Source organism: Numenius arquata, chromosome 10, assembly GCF_964106895.1.
Source record: "Numenius arquata chromosome 10, bNumArq3.hap1.1, whole genome shotgun sequence".
In the NCBI taxonomy this organism is placed as follows: Eukaryota; Metazoa; Chordata; class Aves; order Charadriiformes; family Scolopacidae; genus Numenius; species Numenius arquata.
This window is the reverse complement of record NC_133585.1, coordinates 34,277,465-34,294,131: the sequence shown is the minus strand read 5'-3', so window position 1 is coordinate 34,294,131 and position 16,667 is coordinate 34,277,465.

Here is a 16,667-nt window from a genome sequence, read left to right as displayed (position 1 = left end):
TAATTTCTGATTAGACCACAAAGGTACAAAATCATGCATGCCCATGTTATGAAAGACACTTGTACTGTCTGGAGATCATGTTTGTCCCTATTTGTAGAACCATTATACCACTGTAAACTCACTCCACGCAAGTGTTTTTCAGGGAGATTTCAAATAAATTTGTACTCTTTATTTGTGCCCATAATAAAGTAATTAAAAATCAATTAATATGCAGAAAAGATGAAGCAATATAAGGCTATGCTTCTGCATTAAGTAATATAAAATCTGTGCATGCCGAGTTTCCTGGCAGTAAAAATTTGATCTGTATTGGCGTGAGCACACAACTGCATTTTTATCGAATCAGCCAGAGCATATGTTACAGTGTTTATTCAGATTTTACGCCAGCTTTCTGTCAGTTCAGGAGGATGAATTATGCCTGATCCAGCATAAAGTTAGAGTGGTACAAACAGACAATATCTCATCTGATAGGAACTCTCCTGGGACAAAATTATTTCTTCAAGCTATTTACTGTCTCACAGAATGATAGCTTACCACCCTAATATGCTGTAAACCCTACATAGTCCTTAGACAAATCTTTTTCAACTCAGAGCATGTCTATGTCTGATTAGCTGTAAATAGACTGACAATTTTTTCCTCAGAGGGAAAGGAGAGTCACAAATTCAAATTATATTTTACACCTTAGGCAAATACAGAAGTGTTTCAGAATATGACTTGTATAGAAATCTCAAGTGTACTCATGTATAAATGTAAATAATGAGATGGGAAAAAATGAGTCGTAATGATAATTAGGAACATAATTCTTGAAATTATGGGGTTAGGTTTGGGCCCATATTATGGAAGAGAAAGGATTTGATTTTGTGTTTCCCGCTATGTTTGTTCTTTTAAATATGCAGCTGCTGTGTCATATTATGGATCCTTGGCATTTCATTCTGAAGATGAATTGTCATGACAGTAGTTACTGGAGGTGAAGATGGTAAACATGAACATTACAGCGTGAACCACATGATTTTTGAGATTTCCCAAGTTGAAGGGCCAAATCTGTCAGTAGGTGTATACAGGTTTTATTAACTTTGATATAAAATTGGTTGAGCATATTTAAAATTTTGTTAGAATTCTGTTAATTGCCATTTAAATTCCATTAGAATTTATGAATTTACTTTTGTCACTGCAGTATTGTCTGTCTTTGGCCAGGATTGTAACTGACTGTAATTCAACATTCAGTGGCGATACTGCTTAACATCGTTCAGGCAACACTGGCTACTCATTTCTGTACCTGTGCTGCAGTCTTTGCTAGGCTAGCACAGCAATTTTTGGGGGGTACGTAGTTGACTGAATCAGCCCATGAAACTGATTTAACTGCAGAACAGCAGGGATTATGAAAGCTGGCACTGGCACTGCCACTGATATTTTTTTCTCCTCCAAACTACACAGTGTACAAAACCAAATGGAGCTGGGAATTTACAGCAGACCTGGCAAAAGATGGAGTGGGATAAACTGAAAGAAAGATTATTCCTGACAATCTCAAGGTAAGGCACACCTGTACATTCATTCCAGGGAATAAGTTGTGGTAGAAAAAAAGTAGCCTGAAGTAGATGCAGTCATATGAATACAGAAATACTTTTGAAAAGTACAGCATGTACTGGGGGCTGTAAGTCAGCTTTGCTCTTGTGTGACTACATCCATACCAATTATGCTGGTATAACAATGTTAATAAAAATGTTCTCCTAGCTGACAGAGTTATGCTAATAAAACTTTTACAGGTACAAGACCCCTAAAAATTGGAATCTTCAATAAATAGCAAACCTATCTAATGTAAACATCGCATACCCCAAATTCAGCAGGAATTCATAGAATCAAAGAATCATAGAATGGTTCGGGTTGGAAAGGACCTTAAAGATCATTGAGTTCCAGCCCCCCTGCCATGAGCAGGGACACCTCCCACTAGAGCAGGTTGCTCAAAGCCCCATCCAGCCTGGCCTTGAACACCTCCAGGGATGGTGCATCCACAGCTTCTCTGGGCAACCTGTTCCAGTGTCTTACCACCCTCACAGTAAAGAATTTCTTCCTGATATCTAATCTAAATCTCCCCTCTTTCAGTTTAAAACTGTTACCCCTTGTCCTATTGCTCCACTCCCTGGTAAAGAGTCCCTCTCCATCTTTCCTGTAGGCCCTTTTTGGGAAGGCTGCTGTAAGGTCTCCTTGGAGCCTTCTCTTCTCCATGCTGAACAACCCCACTTCTCTCAGCCTGTCTTCATAGGAGAGGTGCTCTATCCCTCTGACCATCTTCGTGGCCCTCCTCTGGATTCGCTCCAACAGGTCCATGTCCTTTCTGTGCTGAGGACTCCAGTGCTGGACACGGTACTCCAGGTGGGGTCTCATGAGAGCGGAGTAGAGGGGCAGGATCACCTCCCTCTCCCTGCTGGCTGTGCTTCTTTTGATGCAGCCCAGACTGCCACGACTTTTCGAATATAATGGAAGGTGGCTTGGCAGCTTCATCCACCAGCTCCCTCGGGACCTGTGGATGGATTTCATCAGGTCCCATGGACTTTTGTACCTTCAGGTTCCTTAGAAGGTCTTGAACCTGGTCTTCTCCTACAGTGGACGGTTCTTCATTCTTGTAGTCCCTGTTTTTGCCTGGTCTTTCAACTCAGGAGGTGTGAGGAGAGGGATTGGCAGTGAAGACTGATGCAAAAAAGTTGTTAAGAACCTCAGGCTTCTCCTCATCTGTTGTTACCACTTTGCCCTTTTTGCTCATCATGGGGGGTACGCTTTCTTTAACCTTCCTTTTCTGATTGACATACCTGTAGAAGCCCTTCTTGTTATTCTTAGCATCCCTTGCCGGGTGGATGCTAATTCCTATTATGAAGATCTTAGTTAAGAGTTTGGAGATCTGTAATTCTACTAATCTAGCACTTTAGGAAAATGCCGAAGTTCCATTTTAGAAGAGCCGGCATAGCTGAAGCAACTTTAGCATTCTTCTACTATTGTTTCTTCTACAACTACCACCTCCTAAAAGCTTATGTTTGTTCTCAGAATGGGGTCAGATTGTACTGAGAGATTGGTATTTTTAATACGGTTTCCTGTGGAGGAATAACCTAGGCTCTTGGCAGTTTACCACTATTCAATTCATACAAAGCACTCACATCATTTACTCTAGACAAAGTCTTGGGCTCATGACCATTCCAATGTAAACTGTACTAGCTGCGCTATTTTTAACTGCAAACGCGTTACATTATATGCAAGTACTAAATGTGTACAAGAAGCAGAGAGAGCTTAAAATGTACTTTGGGGTTGAATTTTACAAAAAGTGATGCTTTATAGTAGCTTGTCAATAGAAAACACTTTCAAGAGAAAGTTGATTAACTATACTAAGTTAAGCTCTGATGACACATAGCAGTTTGCTACATATGTACTTAATCCAAAATGCGATTTGTGTACTTGACTTCCACCTGCAAGAGGAACAACAGCCATCCTACATGTGATTACAGTCCACGTGGCACTGAATGGGTCCAGCTACTCGGCAGCAGACATTATAGAGGCATTCTCTTAGATAGGCTGTTTTGGATGCTCGGAGACTTGGGAGTGGCCACAAATCCTAAAGCAAAGAAACTACTAAGTATATGGAACTACTGAAGTATGGTTGGCTCAGATACTACAAGGAAGGTCTTATCTCCTTGAATGATAGGGCCTGTTAATTTGTGGTAAACTCGGTGGGAACAAGAGTGATGTGGAAAAAAAAGGTGTGTGATCTCTCCTGATACAATTTCTTATAAAATAATAGCAAATTTGTGTAATACCTTTAACAATTAAAATCCTCATTCATTTCATCTTATGCTGTTACTTCATTGTAATACTCATGTAACAGTACCTACATAGGATTTTTTTTTTATATTCCCCCAACTACCATGCGCATAGCTTCCACACTTGTCTAAACAACCTGCTTTTGTTTACCACTCTGAAGTCACAGTTGGGCGGATTAAAAGTTAAAATGCTAGTTTACAGCCAGGTTTACTGTCTCTCTGTAAGCACACCTAGGAGTCATCGTAGAAGAGTTTGTTAAGAACCATTGCTCTTATCTTTGTAAGATATTGGTGTAAATATGATGTTGCTTAACTCAAATATTTAAGTTACTATCATCATTACATGCTCCCAATGACAGTTTCTTTGACATTAGTAAGGCAGGAAGCCACAAACTTTTTTCCCTCTTTCATTCAAAATTCTCTCTTCAGCCATCTAGGCAACTGCCTGTTCTTAATGCCTGTTAAAATGACGGTGGCTTCAAATGGTGACTTGTAAGAGCCAGCTCATTTGCTGGTAGTTTCTGCAGTGAACTAGCCACCATTCTTTATGCTCCCATGGCAATCATATCAGCCCCCAGAGAACATACCTTATCATCAAAACATATACGAGTAAGAACATTTTGATCGCACAAGAAATAATTCATCATTATACAGCAATGTCTATAAAACCTTACCCTAATTAACCTTTTTCAGATATAAATCTTTAAAAAACAAACCCCTTACATTGCAATAGTAAGGCAAAATGCACAGAAACATTTTACACAACACAATTTATAATTATATACAATTATTATAATTGTTATGCTGTTAACTCCCAGTGCATTTAAATCTCATTGCTCAGCAACGATAATGGCACATGTAATTTAGGATTTGCCCACAGATGATAGAAAAGGAAATTCCCCAAACCAAAAAATGCTTGGAAAGGCTCTAATGCAAGACTTTCTGGTTTCCTGAGTAGGTCCGTGAGGCCTTCCAGCCTTACAGAAAGTGAGTATAACAATGTTCTTGTAAACAAGGATTTTTAAAAAAATTTTTTTTTTCTTTTTGGCAACATATATCAAGGCCTGAGCATTACCAAGTTTAAACCGTGTTGCCCTTTGCACTAAAAGCCTCATCAGAGTCATGCACATGGTGCTCCCTGGTCACTGAATCATAGGATAATTTAGTTTCAAGGGATCCTGGAGGTCACTTGGTCCAATCTAGGTTCAGAGCAGGGCCATCTGAGATCAGGTTGATCAGGGCCTTGTCCTGCTGAGTTCTCCATATCTCCAAGGATGGAGAATCAATAGACCTCCTTGGACAACCTGCTCCAGTGTTTGACTACCCTCGTTATGAATTTTTTTTTCACAATATCTGTTCTATCTCTCCTACAATCTGTCTATCTTACTATCCAATCCATGACCAGGACCTTTTTAGGAAGTAATTTTGTCTCTTCTTCAGAATCTCCTGCTCTTGTCTCTTCTTCCAGGCTCGGACTCTGATGTCTCTGAAACTGCGAGTCAGGAGACCATAGAGTTAGTTTGGGAAGCCTTCTGGTTCTTGCAGCCAGAGAGGATTTTGTGCAATACTTTGGACATCGTCTTAGCATAGCTTTCATTGAGGAACTGAGCTGAGGAATATCTTTTGCTATAGTTAGTCAGGAGGTCAAGGTTTGCATGTGTACTTCAGTGGAACCTGAATTTGATATGTCTTACTTTTTTTTTCCCTTAGGCTGATGATTTGCAATCAGGTGCTAAGACCACTGCTGTTTTTCCAATTCCCACTCTGCTCTCAAAAGAGCAGGGAAATATCCTCACCAGCACTGCGAAAGGGTTACTGGTGCCTGGAAAGTCATGGGCCGTAGCTCTGGAATTGGCCAATGCACATGCAGGTACGCAGTGCCAAGATGGACACAGTAAAGGTATTGTTCCGTACGTGCTTTTCCCAGCAGCAGCCTGTTTTAAGGTGTTCCCAGAACCCACCTCAACTGCCAGCTGCTTATTCCTGACACCCTTTCAAGCTGTGCCAACACAGCTGTTTATGTGTATGTTTGGGAACTGAATTGTGAGACTAATTCAGGTTAAACTGCCTAACAATGCTTTTTTTTTCAGAATTTTTCTTTAATACTTGTTTAGTTCCCTGGGCCTGAATTGCAGTGTGCCTGTACAAACAGTTGTGTTGGTAAAAGTCATATGGCTGTCAAGAGAAGAGGACAGGCAGGAAGCAAGGAAGAATTGTTGGAAGTACCTTAAGTCAATATTGCTGGCAAAGGCAATGTGTCTTCAAACTTACAGCTTTGTGGTGTTGCTGCTGACAGCTGAGCTAAGCTGCTGCTGCTGCTCAGTCCAGTGTCCATCTTACAGTCAACCTCAGCAACACTGACACATCCATAGGTATACTCGTATCAGGTTGCTCATCAGTAGTGATAAACTAAAGGTTAAGTTAAAAAAACATACTTGCCAACTCTGCACTATGGATACCTACTAACCCGAGGGCTAACAACCTTGCAACATCTTTTGTCAGTTCTCATGGTCTCCACAGTTCAGTAGAAAAGTTTCCAGAGAGGCACCTGATGAGATGCAGTTTTACCATACACTTAATCCAGAGTAACAGTGGGCAGCCAGGGAAAAGAGCGGCTTCTGCTCTTCCCCCAAACTTGTGTACCTTGAGTGCTGGCACCTCTTGTCTTGCACCAGATCAAATGGTCATGCAATGTAAAAAGAAACAGCTCTCTTTGAGAATCTGATGGGTAACTAATTTTTTTTTTTTTTTTTGGTGGGAACACTGGCCTAAATTGAAGGAATTAGGAAAAACAGAGGCAATGACCTAATTCTACAGTGAGGATGTAACCGCAGAAACACTTAGAAAGGGATCCCTCATAACCTTGTGAAGTTTTTTGAAAGGAATTCCTTGCTCTTTGCAAACCTAGTGCTGCTGAATTTACAAAGTAACACTCTTTGGAGTTGTGGAATAGAATCTGAATTAACAGCATATTTAAAACTGAAATTCTCATTTAAATTTTTTATGTTAATTTTAGTCTTCCACTGATGTCACAAAAGTGTACAGCAGTAATCATTTTACTGAAATCACAGACACTGTTCTCCACTGTGTCTCTTGTGGAGTAATTTCTACCTGTGTAAAATATATCTGAAATGTTGCTAAATCAAGTCAGCATTTTATACCCACTTGACACTCATATTGCAGTGATGTAAATGACTGCAATATAAGGCATCAGTGAATAAAATTACACTAGAATAAAAGTCTTGTGTCAGAATCTGATCCCATGTAAGTGTTTTGTACTGTTGTTTTAATGGAACATCGCAAAATTGAAAAATCGTTAGTAGTCCTGCCAATGCTTTAGCATTTAAAAGATCCTATTTTCCATTTCCCCATAGTCCCTTTATGCTACTCCATTAGTTTAAAAAGACCATAAAGAGAGCACATTTAGCCACTTGGGAATATTTTCATTTCTGTGTTGCTCTTGCCTTTGGCATAGTAGGTATGTTAGGTTGTGGCTGAGGAGAAAGGGTCATGGCTGGCCCGCCTCTCTGTTCCAGCTATTCTTGGTTGCTGGAACAGTTCCTAGGGGCCCCAGGCTGCCAATTGTACTAAAATTGCTGGTAGCCTTAAGACTATTCAAGGAGTAATTAGCTACCAAATGTGGGTAATTGTGACAGAGTCTAGCTAATACTGCTTGTGTCTGAACAGACTAATTAAAGGCTGCACACATGAGAAGAAGAGAAAAAAGCCATTTCTTTTATAAGAGAAAATTTGATCTAGTATTAAAAAAAAAAATGTTCTGTTCCTTCTAGTAGGGATCTTAGCAGTTTTTGATAATTAAACTTGGAAAATAAAGCAGAGCTAGAGTTTTAAAATTAAATACTTTCACTGTGGGACCCCTCATACTCTGCTTTTGATTTCATAAAAGCCTATTTTACATTTTTTACAAAAAGGTTGTTCAGTGCAAGAATGTTTAAAAATTATCCTTGCCTATGAAAAAGCAGGAGTTCTATTTCTGCTATAGGAGACGTTTCTAATTTAAAGAAGCCTAGTTAGAGATATACCATCATGGATACGTAAGTTCTGTTTCTCCCTCTGTACAAAATGAGGTGGGGAGGGGGAATAATATTCTCCTGCTCTGACAAGACTACAGTCCTCCATGCATCAGTATAGCTGTGTTTGTTGTAATTTGTACTTGTGCTTCTCCCTTCTGCCGCTCCTACGATCAATTGTGAGTAGTTCCATTCCATCACATTTATGTAATGTGTGTCTTCAGTGGTACTTAGATATTTGCTAATAGGATCATAAAATCTCACATCTCAGCTAAATTTTCTATGACTTTAGCTGTGCTGCAGGAACTAGCAGATTTCTGAACTACAGGAATCCCATATATAGCTGATTACATCTCCTTCTTTCTCTAGTCTGAAGTAGATCACAGTTAGAAGAGAAACAGAATGAGGCCCTCGCAAGAGTAGCAGAATCAGAAGAAAACAGCTCAATTTACTTCCTTCTGCCTAGCTAAAACAGATTATTTTAGAAAACATTTCTGTGTGTTCTAAGATGCTGCAGTATGGCTAATACCCTCTCAGCTGTTCTTAGGGTGCCATAGCATTTCCAGCTGCCAGCCAGCCACCTGGGCACCCTCAGCAGTCTTTGTTTCTTTCTCAGACTTACACCTGTAAAACGTTTCTCAGATATGGCAAACAACTTGCAGTGTCCTTGTGCTTTAGTCATAGCTGCTAAATTTGGGGTGTTCTCTGTCTGTCTTTCTCCTCTTGTCCTGATAGATTGGCTGTAAACCTAAATTTAAGATGTAGTGCTCTGAAATACACAAATTATCTCATTAAATCCAGCCAAACTGCACCAGGCTTGGTAGCTGTTTATGGCTGTACTCAGTGACCAAATGTAGAGTCCCAAGCTGTCCATTAATGCTAATTTTGCTAAGATAGGTAGAAAAGCTGAACTTATTTAGAAAGTTAACAGAAAGTCTGTTCCTTTTCTATCTGCAAAGAGGAACAATCCATACTCTCTTGGTCTGGCCGGAGAGCAGAGAACTGAGAACTGACCCAGTATGCAAACACTCTGCAAAGTTCAAATCTGATTGAATTCCAGACATTTTACAGCCAGGAATACAGGTGTTACCTCATTACAGCAGCTGAAGTTCCTTTTTTATGGACTGCTTCAAATTGCAGCTGATATAGCCTAGTCTCCCTGTTTAAATATCTTTTTATAAGATATTCTATATTGTGAAAGTGGATTAGAAATAACATTGCAACTGATCTTCATTCTCCAAAACAAAAGGAAATAAAGCTGTTATTGAATGCAGTCTTTAAGTAGAACAGGCAGTCTATATTATCTTTTCAATACAAATATAGTGATCACCAGAGTTTGTGGCTAGTACTTGTTCTTCTGTATCCTCTCGCACTTGGGAATTCATGTAAATGAGATGTTCTGCGTTGATATGAGAGCTCCCGTGGAAATGTGAGAATATGGTAGCTGATTCTTCTGCTCTTTCAACTGAGAATTTGGGTGACCTGTCTGGCAACTCATAAAAAGACTCTCAGGTAAAGAGCAGCAGTGATACTGGTTTATCAGGACAGTCCAATCTGAAATAGTCTTCAGGTTGCTTTAGCTGGTTTTAAGGGAGAGGATTAAAGTTCTGTGCATGATGTCATCTGGAAAGATGTCAGAAGGCCCATGACACAGGATTTCAGGAAGTCTCCTTGTTTACAGTCTTTATAGCAGCAATACATATTTTGTGCTCCTTGGTATTAACTATTAGAAACATCTTAAAAATGAAAGGCAATCATTGTAGCCCAGGATGGGGGAAAGAAGTAGAAATTGCTCTGTAGCCTCATTACTCTTTGTACAATTCAGGAAAGAAGAACCCCAAAATAGGATCAGTGATATGGCTGTACCTTTTCAAAAAGTCTGGCAGATGGTGCTATGGCATGCATCTCTGATACTTGATCTGGAGGCATTCTGGCTGAGACAGTGAAAATACAGTCATGTAAGATACATTTACACCTCATTGTTCATCATCATTCACATAACCTTGCATAGATGGAAGTAGGGACTTCTATGTGAGTACTACCTTGCAGTAGAAACTGCAGGCTTGATAAAGTAAATTAATGCATGACACACACAGCTTCCATCTGGATATATGAAAAAAGAGCAGACTCCTAAAGTTTTATAAGACAAATCTGTGGGATGGGTTTTTTGTTTTGTTTTTGATTGGCAGTAATTAGCAGCTCACATGTAAGAAAGCTAAATCTTTTTTTCCTTGCTTACATTCAGACGCAGAGCTGTGTTTCCCATACCTACTATTGGTCAACCATGTCATTAAGATGTGTTCTTTCTTTGTTTCTTTTTACATTAAAGGATTAGTGTCACGTTTCCTATCTTGCCCAATGAGCCTGCCATTCCCTTTTCTCTTCATGTGGCACAACTTTAAGTACCACAAGTGCCTGACCATTTACTTTATTCAAGCCCTTATCCAAGAGCAAAATGCTAGCCTGATGACCAGACATCTTGGAGAAATCTGTGTTTAACTGCATTTGGCCAAAGAAGGAATTTGGCCAGATTTCCCACCTCTGACCAAGGACTGATACCATTTTGTAAATTGGAGAGTTACTACCAAGGTGTTCTGCCCTGCTAGATCACATTAGCAGAGAACAATGATCTGTCCTGACTCCTTCTGGAAATTCTGCGTGGTGACACACAAGTAGATGGAACAGAGCACCTGCAGCCCTGCACTGGGATTTCCCTCTTGACCCACTGTAGGCAAGTACTTCCTAAGACAATGGCTTCAAGCAGCTTCCTGATCAACTCACTAGTTGCTTTGGATTTCATTTTGATGCACGCAGACATCTAATGTGTCAGGAGCTTAAACATGAAAACGGATCTCTGGGTTCCAGACTCACTCACATCTCATTAATATCTAACGTAAATGCTACCGAAGACCTCTGCACAAATTGTCACTGAGTTTGCTGCTGTGTTCCCTGTGCTGGCCGAGTGTAAGGTAGCGTTGTTCAGGGCACTGAATGGCTATGTGATGGCATGGTGGTGTTTTACAGCACAGTGTCCTGGCAAGGGAAGGGCAGAAACTTACAGCCAGAGGTGGAGGAGAGGACAGAACAGCTGCTTTCCATGACTATGCAAACTCAGATTGCCTTAAGCTGCTTATGAAACTGCAGTTACAGTCTGTAGGTATTTCTAGGGAGAAGCGTTGCTCTATTTTTAGATTAAATGACATTGCCACTTCAGTTTATCTAAGTAGTGCTGCTACACAATACCACTATATTTAGAAATCACTGAACTCCTTAATGCAAGAACAACATATTATGAAAAAAGATCACAGTACGCTTCTCCATACTAATAGTACTACATTTTATAATTTATGCTAAACCACTATATTCCTTTTAAATTACCACACACATGAATGTATATCTTCCTTATGTAATTGTGGCATTCATTTCCATCAACCTTTGTCTCAAGTGTACACATAAAGAGTGTTCCCATGATTTTCAGAGTCACCATCAGCTCTGAGCTCATCCAGAGGCTCTGAATCATGGATAAGGAAAATGCATACTGGTACATGAAATTAGTATGCATATTGGTACGTACCCATGCATATTGGTACATGAAATTAATACCCTGCATTGTTCTATCCACTTCTTTTGAAGGAATCCATTCCCTCATTAGGGTTGGATTGGATGTCTAATGAGGGTGGATTTGTGGCATGCAATCTGCACATTAGCAAGCAGTGTGAGACTCACATTTCTGAGTGAAAAGTACACTGTGTAATACACATTCACATCTCACATCTCATTTTCTTAAGTTTAAATAAAAGACCAATTCATAAAAAGACATACCTCGTTATAAAGCAGTGAGGATCAAAGTCAAGCACAGATAGCTGGGACATAGTACAAGGATTCTAAAAGCACTGAAGACTCACGAAATAGGGGTAGGATTACCCCCTGGATCGGGACTTGCTTCGTTGAGCGTGCCTATGAACTTAATTGGTCGGCTCTGGATACACATTTGCTAGTGGGGAGAGAAGTCTGTTGTTACCAACTTATGGCTTTGGAATTTGATTATGTATAAATAAAAGCAGGTGTTCTCCAGGATAGAAGGTTTATCAATGTTTTCATCTGTTGTTCAGGAATTGCAAATTATTATTTTTCCTTTCAAATTCCTTCTTCCTTCATATTTGCATGGATATTTGCTTTAAATGAGCAAAGGCTGCGTATGTAGTATCAGAAATTAGACTTGGAATTGAGTAGAAATAGGTTACAGAACACATGGAAGCATATACTGATAGTCTATGCCTTTAAAAAGCTAATCTGAAATCAAAACTGAAATGTCAGGAGATAAGAAATACCTATCAGCATGAGTATATGCAAGCACTTTGGATATGCAGAAAATAATTTGGCACGAGGTTCAGACATTTCAACTGTCAGGGTTGAGCAATGTGAGTACTGTAATCTTCAGAATGGCACTCATGAATGCCCAAAAAGAAATCAAAGCCAATTTTCTAAATTTTAAGAATATGCTACTAAAATTTTTGTGAGTCAAAGAAAGTACATGGTGTTAATTAAGTGAGGGGAATTCAGATTGAATGTCATATGTCACCCACACTTGCGGTGTTCCAAGCTGTGCTTAGCCTGTGCTGCGACATAATATACGCAGTGGCATTGCACAGAACAGGTGGGAATCCACAGGCCTCAACACAGACAAACCAGGCAGTCTTGGCAACATTTTTGCTAATATTTGTCATTTGGCTGTAATAGGACAGATTTGCTATTACACTTTCAGGTGTACAGTAACAGGAACAGATTGGTTACTAATTTGAATGGTTTTAGTAGTGTATCCAACGCAAATAAAGCAATTTACCAAACAATCTGTGAGTGAGAAGATTCAGAGCTTTGCATCAGCTATGTCATTTGTGGATCTAGCAACTAATTGCCTGACAGAGCTTTAATTAAAAGCAACATTATAGGTATAGATATTTACTTCATATTTCCTAATAGAGTAGATTGAAAAGTTTGACATCGTGGTAGAATAATGAGATTATCCTGCATCTTTGGTTTTAGAACTTTAAACAAATATTCTATTCATAGGAATAAACAGTTTCATATTCAGTGGTTCATATAGAATAATAAATTACTTAGATTCTGTCTGCAGGAGGACCACTCCCAAACTGAGCATGTGTCTTTAAGTAGCTTGGATTGTAACATGTAATTTAGAAGCACTTTAAAAATCCAATTCATGTGAGCCAGTCCACCATTATATATCCAGTATCATGTGTATGTCTGAGGCTTGATAGACCAGTAAGGTAGATGATTCACTTGATTTGCTTATGTAGGTGGTTAGATTAGTGGTACCTGTAATTCCATAGTCTCTGTCTACATCGCCCTCTGTAATATTAGGATGCTGCCCCACCCAGTTTACTGTCCCAGCTTGCAGCTGGCAGCTTATGGTGCCACCTACCCTGGAAGGAAGTCTGTGACCTAATCTCTGAACGGTTGAAGATTCCCAATGCAGCAGCTTAGCAAAGGCGTCCTAAATCAGCACTGGTATGAGAAGATTGCTGTTTGGTTGGTCTGCCGTGATCAAAAGCGGACCAACACCTAGTTCCAGAATAAGGTCAGGATATTAAAGGAGGTCAGAACAAGCCAAGAATAGCAAGTCGTGCTCAGGGGCTTCACAGGGGGAAGCATTCTTGGCTGAGGTATGATGTTTTCCAGGAGGATTTTAGCAGGGAGACGCACACCTCTGACATGACACTGTATGTAGTGGGGAGAACAGGGAGGGGATCTCATTGCCTCAGGAGTGATAAAGAAGAACCTGATTTGTCACAATTTTGCTTTTAGGCAATGATACATATCAGGCAGTCACTAGAGTTGCCAGCCCCATTCCTAGTCTCTGAGTCAGTCATTCAATATTCTTGTAGCCTGACTTCATTCCTGCAAGATCACTGTTTTTGTAATTGTCATTAGAGGTAGGGTGGGAAGTGGGGAGGGAGAGAGAGAAGCCTGCAGTTTGCAGTGCCAACTGCAGGGCTTCTTTGCCAGATGGTATTCCCCCAGCTGAGGTCAGGACAGCATATGGCATTCAGGAGCCCTGGCATGCCAGAGACACGTTGCACGCATTTTGTGTCCAGTGATGGGCACCACGATTATTGTAATTGTAAGAGGTGTCATTCCATCCTATTCCATGGCCTGTGTGATCATCACAAGCAATTAATTAATGGATATCAGCTCCTGACTTAGAATGGTGTTGAAGTATGTGCATAGCTTTAAATGTGGCTGCTAAGTTAGTTTGGTTTGGGCTCTATCTCAGGTTTTGTTTGCTTTTCTAGAAATTAACAGGAATTTGCAGATTATGGTAGAAAGTAGCAAAATACTGGTGAGATCCAGAAGGATTTTTCTGCAGGTGCTGTTTTATCCACAGAGTTGCTGTTGTACATGGTTAAGTGAATTAGAATGGGGAAGAGGTTGTTAGCTGAGACATGTCTATAGTCTCATGTTTTGTTCCAGAAGAGGACTGAAAGCAATAGACAGTAGCACTGAACCTGACCCAGCCTTCCTTCCCTGCTCACATGCTTTTTTAAACTGTATCTCATTCATCCTGGCTATAATAGGTATCCAGTAAGACTATCCCATGCAATTAAATAAAGAGTCAGAGGACATTCCCTCACTACACAGACTCTGCATATGACCTTCACAGTACAAAGACAAAAGAAATTCAGGCTTGCAGAGCAACCTCAGCTTTAGTTAAGTTTGGTGCCATTCTAAATTGTTTGGGACAGAATAGGGTGATGTCAGTCAGATAAAATGAAAAAAACATGCAATCCACATTTAGATCCTGTAACTGGGTGTATCTGCAGAGGGGGAGTGAAAGGGCCATGCTAGTCACTGTCACTGCCCACACATTTAGAACGGCAGGTATGGGGAGATTTATGCAACAGCTCTTCTTTCTCCTAAGCTCATACATATGTACTTTCATTCCCCAACTTCACTTAGTTCTCCCTACAGCAACCCTGTTTACTTGGACTTTCTTTGAGGTGAATTTACGGAGTTTTCCTGCTAAAACTGATACCTACTACTTCTCTTAGCTACACAACAGCAGAACACAGGATGTGAAATCACATACGTGTTTTATCACTGCTGTATACACTGAAATGGTGACTGGTCTAAACAAGTGAATGAAAGAGATTGTACTATAGCTAAATATAATACACTCGAAATACTCAGAGGTAATTGCAACAGCCAGCTGTAATAAAAAAGGAAATAAAAAATTTATGTTAATTGGTGATCGTACTCTTACTTAAGAGTAAAGGCTTGTTTTATACTTACTATGCAGAGTAATTCAAACTTTCATGTGGCTTCTATTCCAGAAAAAGGTAAGATTGCTTAAGCAAATACTTTCCTAATTTATTCTTAAAGAATATGAGCATTTAAAAATAGCATATGTTTTAAAAATTAAGCAGAACTTTAAATAACTGTGATCTGTTTCTGTTTGCAAACTGAGCTATCAAAAAAAACCCCTAGCTTCCTTTCCATACAATTTTTAGTGCTTTTTTCCTAAAACTTTAATGCCAAATAATCACATTTGGAACTGACCAGTATGTTCTCCTACAAACTAATTTTCTTATCACTCTGTTTGTTACATTTGCACGGCCTAGTTTTTCTTAAACTAATTGTGTTGAAAAATAAGGATCGATTGAAGAGGAGAGGCTAAAATCCCTTCTTATACCTTGCTTTTTAGGCTCAAGCCTTTTCTACAGAAAACTTCTCCTACTGCCCAGAAGGGAAAGTTCTTCCCAATTGCTCACCTAATTGGGCATCTTGTCTACAATCAAGAAATATTCACTGGCTCCGTAAGTCCATCCAGTGGCTGCATATGGAAATTGCATATTTTAGAAGGTAAGTTCCATTTCATGCACTTTGGTTTATTGAGTAGTGTAGTTATTATTATTACTGGAAATAAACATGAACCAAAATGTACAATTGGAATACTCACAGCCTTTGGTGGTAAGTAAGTCTGTATTTTACCCTTTGAATAATGCTGAGAATTAATTTGTTATTGCAGCAACAGGACCAAGATAAAAGTTGATAATTTATTAGTATTTAAATGAATTACCTGCTAGAGTGAGGAAAAGAAACCTGCTGAGTGAAAAGCTTTAGCTTATTTTCATTCTGAAACAGACAACTGAGATGATTGTGAATACAGGCTCTTGTGAGAGTTGTCCCCTTGAATCTCAGCATGCTTGTGCTTCTACTAAAGTGAACCTCTATGGAATCACATCTTCTGATCATTAAATATGTTCTTTGTTCAATGCCATAAGATACTACAAAAAGTAATTCAAAAACTGAATGTAAAGAGGACAAGATCTGAACAGTGTGTTCCATAAGTCACATTAAGAATTTATGTACAGACTATTTCCAGTTCAGTATCGAATCTTGATGGGTCATCAGACTAAAACAGGCTAGCTGATTGTTTGAGAATCTACAATTAGATGTAACATTTCCCCTTGGTGATGACAGCAATTTGAGCCTCAGTGCCTTGAGCCGTACTTCTAACATCCCTTCCATTATTGCTACCAGGGCTGGAGTTGTAACTGTGGAGAATATCAATGTGATACTTTTACCAGTTAGAAAAAGTCCATTTGCTAAAAGCCTTTTAATTCTCTGTTCTTGACAAATACAGGCTTCTAAAATCTCACCATCATTACTTGCTTTTTTCTTCCCATGAAAGTAAATGTATCTTTAATTTTGCCCTCTAGAGTGAATACATTATGATACAGTGTACAATTACATGATAGCCTATTATTTGCCTAAGGGTGCTTCAGTTAGTGCATGGGTTGGGAAGGCATAAAGAGAG